Consider the following 16,340-nt stretch of genomic DNA (forward strand, 5'->3'; position numbering starts at 1 on the left):
ACGCTTTCTGTACTCCAACACAACAAACTCTGCCCGGCTGGTGTTACCGGCACTCCTCTCTCACTCACATTTCCATTCATCGTTGTGTTCTGGCAACACGTCACCTCGCAAGGTTTCAGACTTCTCCTTGAGTGAGACCCTTTACATAATGTCAGACACTTCTAATAACAATCAGAGCCTGTCATATCAAAAACAAGCACTTTTAGTGGATGTAAATGACGGTGCCAGCTTGCCCCAATAGGATTACATTACAGCCCGTGATCAGCAACCGTCACAGCGCTCTCCCTCAATACTGGACCAATTTAAGAAATTGTTGTCCCTATTAGTCAGTTAGACACCAAGACATGAGGAAATAGGGTCCAGATTAAAAAATACAGATGTTACTGTTAAAGCTGAAAATGTCTGAAAAAGTCATCCTTCTCACAGCTGCTGCAATGGTGTGAGTGTTTACCATGCTGGCTACAAGACAATCACTGAACTGTGGTTGACTGAACTCAGACAGAGTTAAAGTTTACACCTTTCGTCTGCCAGCAAATGTTAAAAATGCTTCAAACCAAAGAATGGAACTTATTACACCTTTTTCACGAAGTTTGACTTGAAAAAATGAAGAAGAGGGCAGAAAGTAGGGAAACACCTGGATGTGGAAGAGTTGTTGTATTACATTTAATCCTTCAAAGGCTAAAGAAGTGTGTTTCATGGTAAGAGGGATGTATTTAGTGCAGTAAAATTTTCATAAATTGGATCTTTTATACGTATATTACTGATCTGAGCTGTCCCACTGCAGTAAATCACACTCTTACAGCGCTAAGAGTGGGTTAAAACATGGTGGAAGTTTGCAGTTTGTGTGTGTGTGTGTGTGTGTGTGTATGTGTGTGTGCTGTCTGCATGTGACTGTGCGTCTGCCTGTTTACTTTATGCAGCAGCTTTTGGCAGCTCACTCTCTCCTCCAAAGCTCTCTTCCCAACTTTAATTAACACACACACACACACACACACACGCACACACACACACACACAAACATGCACAGCACCCCAGAGAGTCCAGGAGAGCAAAGGGAACCAGGGAAGGAAAACAAAAATATTTCTCTGACTGAAAAGGGGAACCTGCTTCCAGTAAAAGGAAAGAAGGGTGTTAAAGGTTGTGTGTGTGTGTGTGTGTGTGTGTGTTTGTGTGTGCGTGCGTGTGCATGTGTGTGTGTGTGTGTGTGTGTGAGAGAGTGTGAGACCTGGAGGATGCGGTGACTCACCGCTCCTCTGAGTCACCACTAACAACGATGAAGGGATAGAGGGAAAAGAGAAAGAAATATGATTTAGAGAATGAAAGAATAGTGAAGTCAAACAGGACTCCCTTCACACATCAGTGTTGTTCCAGAAAACACGTAAGTGTGTGAGAGTGCACATGTGATTCTGCACTGATATGGAGGGTATGTTTATGTGTTTGAGTGTGATGTCCCACTGAGCGTGCGCAGTGTGTTTATTTTTGCAGCGTTACAGTGAGTAGGAGGACTGTCCTTCAACCAGATGTCTCGCTGTCACTGAGCACAGTTGTGTGTTTACATGAAGTCCATAAGTCGGCTGCATTCATGCTTAAAGGGTAACTTCGGTATTTTTCAGCCTGGACCCTATTTTCTCATATTTTTGGTTCAAAGTGACTAATGGGGACAACAATTTTTTAAATTGGTCCAGTACTGAGGGAGAACGCTGCAGCCGCCAGCCACTTAAAAGCTGTAATGTGATCATTTGGGGCAACCTGGCACCGTCAGTTTACGCCCACTTAAAGTGCTTGTTTTTGACGCCGACAAGCTCAGATTATTATAAGTGTCTGACAACATTATGGAAAGGACCCTCCAGAGAAATTAAACCTTTTTCTTACTTTTCGCTTTCTGTTTGTCATTGTGTCATGTGACTTGTAGCCGGAAGAGACAATGGTGGAAACGTGAGTGAGAGTGGAGAGATGAGTGCCACTGGACACCGGTGTTGTCAGAGTTTGTTGTGTTAGACTACAGGAAGCATAGCTTAGTGTTATTTAAAGATTTTCAATGTCATGGCTGAATATTTCGGTGATTTCAACTATGTGGAGGCGACCCAAGGTTTCAGAACGAGACCTCTCCGAGTGAGACACACAATAACAAACAGACGAGATCAAGCAAAAGATAAGAAAAAGGTTTAATTTCTCTGTAGGGTCCTTTCCATACTGTTGTCAGACACTTATAATAACAATCTGAGCTTGTCAGTGGCAAAAACAAACACTTTTAGTGAATGTAAATGACGATGCCAGGTTGCCCCAAATGGCTACATTACAGTTTGTTTAGTGGCTGGCGGCTGCAGCATTCTCCCTCAATACTGGACCAATTTCAAAAAGTGTTGTCCCCATTAGTCACTTAGACATAAAAGCATGAGAAAATAGGGTCCAGGTTGAAAAATACCAAAGTTATCCTTTAAGCTAAAGAAAGGTGTTGCTTATAGCAATGAATCCGCAAATACTTATTACCCTACTGTTCAGCTCTACAGCGCTTTGTGGTTTCTTTTAGCTCATTGTTTTTGGTAATCCACAAACTCCACTCTTAGCCTTGTTTCCAGCTGTAGCAAGCAGCTTTTTTAGTCAGCAAGCAAGCTATGATAAACCAGCGCTGCCTGCACAACACCTAATGGAAGACCGACAATGCTAGTGACTAGCTGGTGAGCTATTAATATTCACTGTTTTTTTTGTGAATGGAGTCTGGTCTTGTCTTGAAGACCGTGATATAACGACTTCAATCCTCATCAGAACGGGCTGTCTGACGGCGAGGTAAAGAGGTGAAAATATTCTAAATATAGCGAATATTTAAACTGATATTGAATCATTTTTTTTTAATTAATTTTTCTGCTAAACGACGCTATACTTTGCCGTCAGACATTACTATTCCGACGGTAATTGAGGCCATTATATCAGGGTCTTCGAGACCAGACCAAACTCAATTCACAAAACAGTCATTTTACTTCGTGCAACGCGGGAGTATACCTTCAACCCCACTTCAGGATTTCCGAACCAACCCTTTCAGTTATTTCCAAACTTAGCAGAGCTAACTTTGACTGAGCTAATGCTAGCATCCACATTATTCCTACCTTATTGATTAGCTTACTTTGGAAACCTACGTCACTGTTATTAGCTAATGGCTGACTGGGTGTTTCCATTTGAAAAAAAACAGAGCAGAACACAGATGGACCCACCCTTTAACTGAATTATGAATCAAAGAATTAAAACTGGAATGTCATGCTTTTACATGTAAATAAACGTCCGTTGCATTCAAGCCCTTGCCAAACGAGTTCACAATGCTGATAAAGCCACTCGTCTCCAGGGAACGCGCTCTGTATTTGGTTTCTGGTGTCTGTGGCGACTTTCCCTCGCTAAACTGGATATTCCCGCTCACTCTTTATACACAGATTACTACATGAATGCATATATAAATAAAAAGTCATGCCCACTATAAAAGATTGTTAAAGTTAAGTTTTATATATGTCCTTGTAAAAATGTTATTTTTTAAGGTTATATTACTGCTTGTGATATAAACTTCCTGTTTACATAGTTGATAGCTTTTGATTAGACAGTGCTACAGATGTTTCATAGCAGCTGTTTTACACATTACTCAAAGGGACCGTTTGTAAGAATCAGAAATTGCTTGTTAACAGCGACACCTGTGGCCATTAAGTCAACGAAAGTCAGCGTCCTGTTGCTCGCGCTTGTGCTCGCTCTACATAGACATGAACGAGCATCACTCAAAACAGTGAGGCGACACACGTCAGCTAAAAGCACAATATCACTCTATATTTCAGCTGCTTGGCAGTAATGTTAGCTGACCAGACGAAGGTCTCTCCATGAATCAATGCTGATCCTAGTGTTGGCTTTTCCTGCCTCAGCCTCCCGACCACGGCCGGAGGGAACGGGGGAGACACCGGAGTTTTGGTCGGAGACGATAACGTTTCTCTCTGCGGAGCCCCGTCACTTCACAAGACACGGGAAACCTATGTTGGTCTGGAGGAGCTGCAGCAGTTATTTCTGCACAAACGTCCACTTTTTTTTATGTTTTCAACATTCAATCCAAATCCCTCTGCTGTGTCACCATCACTGCTGTCTCCGGACTCCTACCACATCGTTCACCTTTACACCTCCAACTAACAACGTGCTGTCAGCAGATCTGTTCCCAACATCAGGATGAGGCGTGGTGCAGCTTTGTGATAAAACTTTTTATCGCGGCGATTGAGATAAGGACCCGCTGCACATGAGGTTTATATAACAGCCAGTGTTGACTCGCTGTGGACTCCAACCAGCTGAGTCATGTGGCTCCGGCTCCCTGGATGATGTGTTGGTCCAGCGAGAGAAGTAAACAAAGCAGAGAGGACGGAGGGAGGACACATGTGAATCGCACACACATGGACATACACAGACACGCACACACCTGTCCGATGTTTTCCGCAGCTGTGAGTACAGTCTGTCTCTCCCAGGGGCTCTGACAGAGAGACGTTGAGCGCCACTCGCACTCCTCTCCACCTCCCCCATCATGTCCACAAACACACACACACACATCAACACACTTCTCTGTGGTTTAGAGATGTCATGTCTGGCTGAGTTTGAAGTGTATCTAAGGGGCTATGATTATTATTCTTCACAACACACACACACAAACACACACAGGCACGAACACAAACCACACACTCTTCTCTGGAGAGCCTCAGTGGAGCTGGGGACTCATCCAGTATGAAGGCTGCAGTCAATGACTCTGCTCGGTGCGGTTTAACGCTGCCTCGGGCCAGTTTGATCCAGACCTGTGCTTACTCTCGACTCGCTCCACTGACCGTTCTACCTGCTACACACACACACACGCACACACGCACACACGCACGCACACACGCACACACGCACACACGCACACACGCACACACTCACACACATAAACAAGCTCTGTTCAAGGACTCATGAGACAAGGACTACTCTGTCTATGACGGTTTGGTGTATGACAAAAAAAACAACACAGGTGGTGTACTGTACACCATCTGTAGCTGTATTCTGTTATGTTTCTGTTACATAAAGCTTTTTGTTGTTGTTATTGGTAATCCATACCGTCGTTTGACTTCACATCTCACCTTTAGACTTAAATTTGCAACGCTGATTGCTTTCATTCTAACACATGATCTGTCAGTGTGGTTAGCCCTTCTGGCCTGCCAGTCAAACCTATAATTATCTTGTATGTATGCTTATGTTTTCCTCCATCCAAAAGAGTGAATACATCTATATCCAAATCTACATTTTTTTTTTAAATTGAGGCCACTGCTAGGACTGTGTTTACATTCATTCTTTTAGATAAAGTTGCCTTTTCCCTTTGTCTCATATTTTTTGTTATATTTGAAGTATGTCTGTCAATCGATTCAAATATTCAATTGTGATTAATCACATGGTTGTCCATAGTTAAACGTGATTAATCACACATTTTTTATCTGTTCAAAATGTACCTTAAAGGGAGATTTGTTAATTTAATACTCTTATCAACACAGGAGTGGACAAATATGCAAATATATGTATATATTTATTATTGTAAATCAATTAACACCACAAAACAATGACAGATATTGATCCAGAAACCCTCACAGGTACTGAATTTAGCATAAAACAATATGCTCAAATCATAACATGGCAAACTGCAGCCCAACAGGCAACAACAGCTGTCAGTGTGTCAGTGTGCTGACTTGACTATGACTTGCCCCAAACTGCATGTGATTATCATAAAGTGGGCATGTCTGTAAAGGGGACATTAGTGGGTACCCATAGAACCCATTTACATTCATATATCTTGAGGTCAAAGGTCAAGGGACCCTTTTGAAAATGGTCGTGCCAGTTTTTCCTCGCCAAACTTTAGCATAAGTTTTGAGCGTTATTTATCCTACTTTGTGACAAGCTAGTATTAAAAAGGTTGGTACCGAAAGATTCTTTAGGTTTTATAGTTTTATACCAGTATCTTCACTCTAGCTTTAAAACTGAGCCGCTACAACCTAAAAATTGCAAGTTGTATTAATGCGTTAAAGAAATTAGTGCCGTAAAAAAAATTTGCACTACTGCATTATCACGTTAAATTTGACAGCCCTAATTTGAAGCGTTGTCTTTTTGCTTCTATTAAAAATCAGACTCCTTGTTGAAAGATACATATACATTGCCAGTTCATTTCTTTTGGGTTTTAGAGTGATTTCTGTCTATTTAACAGATCGTTCTGCATCAAAGACCTCAAGAGACATTTTCAACTTGACAGGATTGTATTTCCTCCGCGGCAGCAAAATATGTTACATGAACTGTCAGAAACTGCTGTGGCTTAAAATGGGCTTACTAATTCTAAAAGGAAACCTATAAATGGACACGTTCTCTTGATGTAACAGCTTCTCACTGTAACTCAGAGACTGGCATTCACTCCATTCAAAGAGAAAATGACCACAACTTTTTCAAATGTAATATCTAGAAAACAAAAAGTAATCTCATATTCAGGCCAGTGTAGTATGTTATTTTTAAGCGTACTGCACATACACAAATCTCAGATAACATGCAGAAATTACACATACATTATGTGCAAATGTTAAATACATTATTGTAATATCCATAGTTTTCAGCCAACAGCAGTGAGAATTATTAAAAAGCATATCAGTTTCATAACAGGAAGCAGCTGAAAGTTCAGCTGTTTGGGAGGTATTTATGTGTCTGTGTGCATTTTGTGCATTTGTATGTTTTTGTTTTCAACTCTGGTCAAAGTCAAATATACAGTTTATATCTTTTGAAAGACAGATGGTTGCTGCAGATTTAGTTGTCCATTCAGAAGTGGAGGTAAAAAGGCATTGAGAGGAACTAAATGTCCCCAGGACAACGTGTCACAAGGTCAGGGACAGCTGAGTCACAGCTTCCCTTAGGGGGTCATTACATCGGACAAACAGTGTGAGCCATGGAGTATATGTATGTTCACTGTGTGTGCGTGTGTGTGTGTGTGTGTGTGCGTGTGTGTGTGTGTGTGTGTACTAAGTGACATTGGATCAGTTTTGGAAAACAGTGACACACTGTCGGTTCAGCTTTGTTAGTAGAACAAACATTGTGCATTTCTGTCTGCCTAAGTGTGTGTGTGTGTGTGTGTGTGTGTGTGTGTGTGCGTGCGTGTGCGTGTGCGTGCGTGCGTGCGTGCGTGCGTGTGCTGTCATTACAAAAGCACTATTGGCAGAAATGACACAGCACCTGCTGATGGTGACATACAGTATATGCCGTGCCACTCACTGGAGGAATATATTTTTTACAAGCTCTGTGTTACAATTTCCTGTCTGCTAGCAGTTCTCTAGGCAGTGACACACACTGTGGTGAAAATCAAGCCACATTCCAACAACACCAGTGCTGAAAAACAATATGTTAAGATTCGTTGTATATACGGTATGTGCACCATTTCAGCTGCTGGATGTGATTATGTGTCGTTTGTACACTTGTCTGATAGCAGGCAGCTGTCCCACAGTCCAAGACCTAAAGTTCAGTCAGAGACATTGACCCTTGACCACTTATAGGGCCTCTCTCTCTCAAACTGGACCCTCCTCACTCCCACTCCGTGCCTGAATGAACTCACACTCACACAGCTGAATAACACACCCTTCTTTAAGATATAGGGTGTAAATACAGCGGCAAGCTTCGGGACCAACTTCCCCCTCTCCGACAGAAACCGTAACATTTCGTAACCATAGTTTCGTATCAAGCAGTTCACAGTATTAAGAATAAAAAGAATATGCAAACACAGAAACTAAGGATAAAAACATACTCCCATGCTTCTGTGGTGGCATTTCTTTTCTTTTTTTGTAAACATCTTCCCGTTTTTAACACTGATGTTTATGAGCTGCTAGGTTTTTGCAACAGTCCCTGTAAATATACAATCAAAGAATTTACAACCAAATGAACACGTCTAGCGTCTTCTAGACTAGAAAAGGGTCGATTTGATCATAAATACAAAGTACATAAATACGTAAATACCTTAAGTTGTTAGCGTCTGTATAACCATATTCAATGTCTATCTTAGTTGAGCAGTTGATGTTTGTACAGATAGTTGCATGGAACATTTTTGCGTAGCGTGTTCCGTGATGAACACGAAACGCAGTTGTACATGTCCATTAAGTGGGCATCGATGCAGACTCTCTGTTGGAGGGTTTTATAACCCACCTCCACTCCCCGCTGATTGGTTTGGGATGGAACTTAATAAGGTGGACCCTCCACGCGAATCTGCAAACGAAGTGGAAGTAGGTAGGGAGTAGGGAGTAGGGGGTGGTTTGAGAAAAGCCCAAAGTAAATAGTTATTCAGTTAGATCTGGCTCTTTGAGGGAGCTCTCAGAGAATCCATGCAGCAACAAGGATTGTGCTGAGAGAGCGAATCACACACACACACATATGGACATTAAATGTGAGTAAATACCAACAACAAATAGCACATAAAGAGGAGGTTGGGGTGGTATGTAGAATCAGGTTATAATGGCTGTGCTATATACCTGCATGAATAGAATTGGATGCTACTAGTCAGCTCACACAGCTGATGAATGAGCCAGGGATTGTTGAGCATGAATGGAACTGCTCATACCAGTTAGCTAATGCAAGCACAATCCTCAAATCCTGAGAAACTGGCAATTGTTTTTTATCTGCTTGATAAATAACTTAAAGGACTATCGATTATCAAAATTGTTGTCAACTTGCCATCAATCAAAAAAAAAAGACTTTGCAAATGCTTTATAAGGAAGGGAATGTATTCAACATGTTGTTAGACCTCAAGGTTGCACAGTAGCTGTGTCTCCATTCAATTGTCAAGCGAATTTTAAGCAAACGTTTGAAATGTCACAAATAAAAAGAGAGAATTAGGCCCGTTCCATCAGCTGGTTTGGAGCGAATAAACTCGGCATGTCGGCTACAGCGTAGTTTGGTTAGAAGTTGGTGCTATAGGCTAAACATGGCTCTCATCCACCAGGAACCAGAGTAGAAGGAGTAGAGGTTGGCTTGGCCATCTAACCATCTACGAGAGAAAAATGGAGAGAGGTCTTCAGGAATTTGTTTCACTTGGGCAAGTTTTAATAGTTCTGCCATGTCAGCTAGTATTGGCCATATTTCACGCTGTACAGAGACAAAGACAAGCATTCATCCATTATGGGAATATCTGAGTAGACGTCGAAAGCAGAAACGGCTGAATTAAATGTTCGCTATGTCAGAATATATATATAACGCGAAGGCGTTTCCATATCCCATTTAAAGGTCCCATATCGTCCTCATTTTCAGGATCATACTTGTATTTCGTGTTTCTACTAGAACATGTTTACATGCTGTAATGTTAAAAAAAAATACATATTTTCTTCATACTGTCGGCCTGAATATGCCTGTATTTACCCTCTGTCTGAAACGCTCCATTTTAGTGCATTTCGACGGAATTGCAACAAAATTGCAACAGAATTGCGTTGCTAGGCAACAGTTTGGGTTCATGTGTACTTCCTGTCAGCTGATGTCATTCATATACACTGCAACCAGGAATAACCTGGCATACATTTAGAATGTTTACGTTTAAATCTGTGTAAAGGGTCTAAATATTGTATATTTGTGACATCACAAATGGACAGAAATCCTGACAGCTTGTTTCAAATGCAGAATTTCTGAATACGGGCTGTGTGTATTTCTCTGTGGATTGAGCGTTTCGATACTTTCACAGTATTTATATAGGACTGGAACCTGCTTTATAATAAAAAAACATGAAAATCTCACTTTTCATAATATGGTACCTTTAACTCTTTTTCGATAAAGGCAAAAACCACCTCAAGTGAGCGTAAAAACTTTTTTTTTGCAATTGAGGAAGTTTTATCAAATTTTGCCAATAAGAATATGTGAATGGAAACGCAGCTAGTGAGTAACACTGACCATACCTTTTGTTTACCATACTCCACAGGGCATTTTGAAGCCAGGCTGACTTCATCCCATGTCCAGCTCTGTGCTGCAAATAAGTGTATTTCATGAAATGCTGAAGCCGTTCCTTAAAGCAAAGTCTTGCCAGTAAATTCCTGTTCATAATAATGATAAATGCTTTTAGCACAGGTGCTGATGAACGATTATGTTCGCTTGACAGTGTTTTTCTGCTGTAGTTTAGACACTCCAAGTATTCAAATGTGGGTTGAAGAATCGGCCTAACTCTTCCTCCGATCAGTGAGTCGGCCCTCATCCACCTTTATTTTGTTCATTTCACCAGCAGGGACAGTTACTGAGATATGCAGAAACTCTGCAGACAGCTGTTAAGGACATAAATAATCCTCATGGCTGGCTCTATACGTGTGTGTGTGTGTGTGTGTGTGTGTGTGTGTGGGTGGGTGGGTGTGCGTGTGTGTGCGTGTGTGTGCGCGCGCGTGTGTGCGTGTGTGTGTGTGTGTGTGTAGGGGATAGCCTGCTGGGATCGAGCAGCAGTGACACCCTGATCTATTGCCAGGCCTTGAGCATGACCGTAAAGAGGGACCTGTGTGTGTGTGTGTGTGTGTGTTCGTTGTGTTGTGTGTGTGTGTGTGTGTCTATGTTTGTGTGTGTGCGTGTGTGTGTGTGTGTGTGTAATTTTGGAAGGTAGAAAACGTAGAAAATAATAAAGGAAAGTGAAGGAGATGAGAACAACAGAGACGAGTGGAATGTGTTTAGATTGGCAGTTAGCATATGGCACTAAATCTTATCTGTAACCGCTAACACCTCAGATGTGTGTGTGTGTGTGTGTGTGTGTGTGTGTGTGGAGGTTATCAGCTATCCAGAGTTTTACTGCCTGTGTTAAAGCGCTTCCACCAGAAAAATGTTTTGATCCGCTGCCACACATGGTTAAGCATTCACCATCTGACTCTGCTTCGTTTCACACAGCGGCCTGAGGGAGGAAGACGGGGAGAGGCGGCGCGAGAGAGAAAGTCCAAGTTGTGGAAAAAGAGGTGTTGAACTGGTCAGGCATGCCTGCCCTCACCTCCCCGCTCACTCTTACCTGGCCCCAGAGCTCCCTAAAGCAGATATACTGGATCGCTTTTTTCCCCTCCAGCTTTTTTCAACCTGCATGGACATTTGCTTTCTTTCCACTTCCCCACTGTCTCTGTCTTTCTCTTTCTTTTCTGTTGTTTTTTTTCCCTCATCCTCAGGCTTAACCTCTCTCTCTCTCTCTCTCTCTCTCTCTCTGTCTCTCTCTCTCTCTTTTTCTCTCTCTCACTCTCTGTCTCTCTCTTTCTCTCTCTCTCTGTATATCCAAACTCCTGCAGCAATGGGAAATCCTTCAAAATCCATAATTCACGCTTCACTGCTCCTCTCCGTCTCTCGTCTCCCCCCATTTCTCCCTCTGCAGGCCTCTGTGTGTGTGTGTGTGTGTGTGTGTGTGTGAGAGAGAGAGAGAGAGAGACCTGAATGCAGATGCAAACCCCTCGTGGAAAAATACTAACAAACATATGGTTCTGCACACACACACACACACACATTTCCAAACACGCATTTTATTTACATGCACACACCACACATTACACTGTTGTGTAAATAGTTGCTCATTTTAATGATTCTGTATGCAAAGTGAGAAAAAAATATATTTTAATGATACTGTATGCAAATGAGAGAGAGATTTCCACCGACACATGCTGCACATGAGAACTAGTAGTTTATCAAAGAGAACTCCATGGCACACAGATTAAAATGCATGTAAAGCACCGCCTGGTCTGTCCAACCCTTCTGGGCGTGCAGGCCATTTGGGACGGATTCAGCACACTAAAGCTGGTTCAAAGTAGAAGCTTTGCCAGAATGTGTTTTTCTGTAATGCAGAGTATGGGACTGATTTGCTGTTTAAATTCTTGTATGAAAAAAATGAATTCCCAGCTAATAGCAGAAATATTAGAGTTATTTCAAAATCTGACAGAATCGTTGACTCGTGTGATAATAAATGTCACTGTTGAATTTAGGTTACAAGCTGTCGTAAACCCTTTACTCATAAGATATTAACAACAGGCCTCACTGCAGACGTTTGAACTCGTCAAAGCCAAGGCACATGAGATGCTGAATATTCTCCTTTTCGCAGATCATGAATGGTGTTTTGTTGTCTCTTAAATGATCAGCTTTATCATAACTTGAGTCTTATTTTAGTAGTTTTGACCCTCATTCCATACTGGAATAATAAGAACACTTCAGTAACCAAATTAAAGCAGCAGTGGGTAGAAATGGAGAAAATATGATTAACAAAAGTTATTTTTATAAAACTGTTGCTACATCCTGACAGTAGCATGAGACAGGTGATCTGAAAAAAATCATATTCCCCGGTGTCCTCCGTTGGTCCTAACGGCATCTGCAAGATGTCACAGGCCAAGCAGTCAGAGCTGTCCAGCTGCTGTCTCTGAAAGCCGGGTCTCAATCACTCGCGAACTCCGACCAAACGGTCAAACTAGGCAGCGCTGTTCAAATATGAATCAATATTCTGTTACTGTAATGCCTATTTCTCTCCTCAAATGTTTTCAGAATCATCTTGTAGTGTACTGTTTAGCTGTAAAATGAGAAAGTTTGTGACCCGGCAGCCATGTTGAGATCTGCTGAGGAAATACCAAGCACCGCCCACCAGCCGGAGCACAGCCAATAGGAACGCTCTCTCTCTCTGAAATGACCTGTGATTGGTCAAAGTCTCCCGTCACGGGCTAGATTTTCTAAAGCCTGAAAACAGAGCCATGAGGAGGAGCAGAAGTCTAGTTTTCTCTCAGAACACTTGAATTACAATATGCTGAAAGGTTATTATGGGATTTTTGCCCAATGATGCCAAAGACATTCTGCCTACTGAAGCTTTAAGTTGCTGAGATCTGGAAATGGGGCAATATGGCATGAAATAAGTCAAGACAGGTTTTAAACAAACTCCCAGGTTAGTTCAACTTATTTGGAATGAAGGCAAATGGTAAAATGACTCCTTAAATTGTCTGTTGTAAACATCCATCACAGTTCACACACCAACATCCTAGTACAACTTTTCCCTACTGTACTCACCGTAGTTGTGTGCACACCGTTTGTCTGTGCAATGCGGGGTAATTACACACATTTGGTTTTACCTCTGAATAAAGGGTTTTAGATAATCCGACTGGTTGACAACATGTCTGACCCTCTGACTGCTCACTTCTTGTCCTGTCAGACTTCATTGTAGCGTTGTACTCAGGGGTAGTAATTACTTTGTTGTGTACAATGTTATCATAAATGATTCAATTATGAAAACAGCGAAAATAAGATGCAAGTAAAGAAAGTTAATTCTAAAATTCAAAACATTTTCACTCACTATCACTCTCTCTCTATATATATATATATTTACTTTATGAATATTAGGACTGTCAATTGATTATAATATTTAATCACGATTAATTGCAAATTAATCGCACATTTAATGAACCTTAAAGGGAGATTTGTCAAGTATTTAATATTCTTCTCAACATGGGAGTGGACAAATATGCTGCTTTATGCAAATGTATGTATATATCTATTATTGGAAATCAATTATCAACAAAAAACAATGACAAATATTGTCCAGAAACAGAGGTCAGAGGTCAAAGGATCCCTTTTGAAAATGGCCATGCCAGATTTTTCTCTCCAAAATTTAGCGGAAGTTTGGAGTGTTATTTAGCCTCCTTTGTGACAAGCTAGTATGACATTTTTGGTACCGATGGATTCATCAGGTTTTATAGTTTCACATGATGTACAAGTATCTTCACTCTAGCTTGAAAACTGAGCTACAAGCTAAAAATCGCAGGTTGCGTTAATGCCTTAAAGAATTGGTGTAAAAATGAATTATTATAAGCATATAGTATGCATAATTTATACACTGATAAATATCAGTATATAAAGTATACTGTCTATTTGCTTTTTTTGCATTATATAGTATATTAATCTCACACACACTCTCTTTCTCTCCAACAACCTGAAACACACACACACACACACACACGAACAGTGATCCATCTCATAAATCAGCAGGCTCTCTGAGAGGGCCGGAAACCCAAGGACAGCTCGGACACGTGGAGCAGACACAGCCAAGACCTCCTGGTCCCACGCCACCCTCTGTGTGTGTGTGTGTGCGTGTCTGTGTGTGTGTGCGTGCACAAGTGTGTGTGAGAGTGTGTCTGTCCATATTTATGGCTGCCTCTGAATGCTCATTCCCGCGTGTGCTCTCACAAGCATGTGCACGTTTATCTGTGTCCGTTAAGCGTGTGCACGTTTGTGTTTGTGTGTGTGTGTGTGTGTGTCCAGTGAATGTGTGCTGCTGTCTCTCGCTGCCAGATTGGCCTCTTGTCTCCCTCTCTGGGCTGTGTGGACTTGCACAAGGCCTCTAAGTTGTGAATGTGCAGACAGCGCTCCCTCTCTGGCCCCTCGGTCGCTCTCTGCTCCACCACTTGGCTTTTGTACAGGCAGAGCTTTCAGCTGTGCGTGTGTGTAGGTGTGTATGCACTAGGGATGTCACGAGAACCGATACTTCGGTACCAAGCCGATGCCAAAATTCTAAAAAAGTGACCTTACTCTTTTTCTACAGTACTTGAGGTACCGTACGATGCCTGTAATGGTCATTAGTAGGGATGTGACGGTGAGGAAAATCTTCCTACCGGTTAATAAATCTGAGACAACACTGGTGTTACCGAGTACACCGGACATTTTACAAGAAGAGATGACGGTCAACATGTGCAGAGCGCTGACTCTGATCTTTACCGTCGGGTGGCGGTGTGTCTGGCCTCTCCGGTAGAACTTTTGCTGCGGTGCTCTGCTGCGGGGGTCTACCTGGCGCCGCTGCTCCGTGCACGACGGCTGCTACAGCTCCATCCGCCTCGCGGCGATTACCTCATTAACGTTCTGGTTCCCTAATAGCGTTGAGATTAAACGTGAAATATTGCCAAATAGGTGCATTTGCTTTTCGCTTCGACATTAAATCCTCTGCTCCTGCTCCTGCTACTCTGAGCTGACGGACCAGATGCATTCACGGTCAGTATGTAGCGTCTGTCGTCTGACTATCGATTGATAACATGCCGCTGATACGCCAAAATGAACAAAATGGGACAATTCTTTTTATTTATTACTTAAAGGCTACATGCCTCTGTTTTTTGTAATGTTCAAATGTTTTTAATAAAAGAGTGAATGTTGAATTACAGGGGATTTACTGTTGTTGTTGTTTTTTTTTTTTACCGTGGTATCAAATTTGGTATTGAGAATTGTGGAAATTCCCTGGTATTGGTATCGACTTCTAGATTTCTGATACCGTGACATCCCTAGTATGCACGCATTTATTTGTGTCTTAGTCTGTTGTGCACTTGTGTCTTTACTTAGATGTTTATCCCTGTCATTTTCTCCACGCTCATGCCGTTTTTATGTTCCTCAACGACATACACACACACACACACACACACACACACACGCACACACACACACGCAGACACGCACACACACACCCACACACACACACACACACACACACACACACACACTAAACTCGCACTTAACGAGCTTTTGATCCCCAAATGAGCCTGACCCCCATTAATGGCCACCTGTTCTGGGCCTATGGGGAACGTGCTGTAGTCAAACACTGTGTTGTTTAACATGATTAACATGCAACAATGTGGGGGGGGCGGAGGATGGAGTGCGCATCAAAAGGAAGCTATTGGTATTTAATGATGTTTTTCAGCCTCTAACTGACTCCATAGAGCCACACTGACTAGAGAGCATTGAAACGAAACAGCAGCAGGAGAGCGTCCTGTTGTCTTTTGTGTGTCTGGATGGGACTGTGAGTTATTTATGGGGGTCTTTAACACACTGAGGGGACAGGGAGGAGGGCTGGAGAGGTGAGCGGAGCGTTGGACGGAGGGGGACGGCTCATTCAACAGAGCTGGTGCCAAAGCGGTGCAGCTTTTCTCCGTCTCCCTTTGCAAAATTCCTTCTCATTCTTAACCCCCCCCCCCCCCCCCCCCCCCCCCCCCCCCCCCTCCTCCTCCCTCCTTTTCTCTTTCGCTTTTCCATCTCTCGCTCTTCCATATCCAGTACTTTCCACAGATCTGAGGGATAATTCCAATTTTTCCCCCCTCAGCCTCTGAATCAAATCTAATTCCACTCAGGTCCACTCCTGCTAATTTGCCGTTAATGCTTCAATCCTGCTCTTCCACCTCTCTTATCTCTCTGCAGCTCTTTTACTCACAATGAAATTCAAGCGTAATTTTAAAATCTCCCACTGAATCAAATCTAATTTTTCTCACCATCTCTCACACTAATGTGTATTTAAAAAGATCTAATGCTGTATTTTCTCTCTGGTTGGATCCATCCTTCTCTTATCTGTG

At 42.2% G+C, this 16,340-nt stretch overlaps 1 long non-coding RNA gene across 1 annotated transcript in view; it reads right to left on the minus strand.

The window, feature by feature from the left end:
- Positions 1–223: 223 nt before the first annotated feature.
- Positions 224–16,340, minus strand: part of LOC119484792 — a 23,360-nt gene continuing 7,243 nt past the window's right edge. The window contains exon 3 of the long non-coding RNA XR_005206121.1: positions 224–383. This is a non-coding gene — a long non-coding RNA (uncharacterized LOC119484792). The remainder of the gene's footprint in view (positions 384–16,340) is intronic.

The sequence above is a fragment of the Sebastes umbrosus genome, chromosome 3 (assembly GCF_015220745.1).
Source record: "Sebastes umbrosus isolate fSebUmb1 chromosome 3, fSebUmb1.pri, whole genome shotgun sequence".
NCBI lineage: Eukaryota > Metazoa > Chordata > Actinopteri > Perciformes > Sebastidae > Sebastes > Sebastes umbrosus.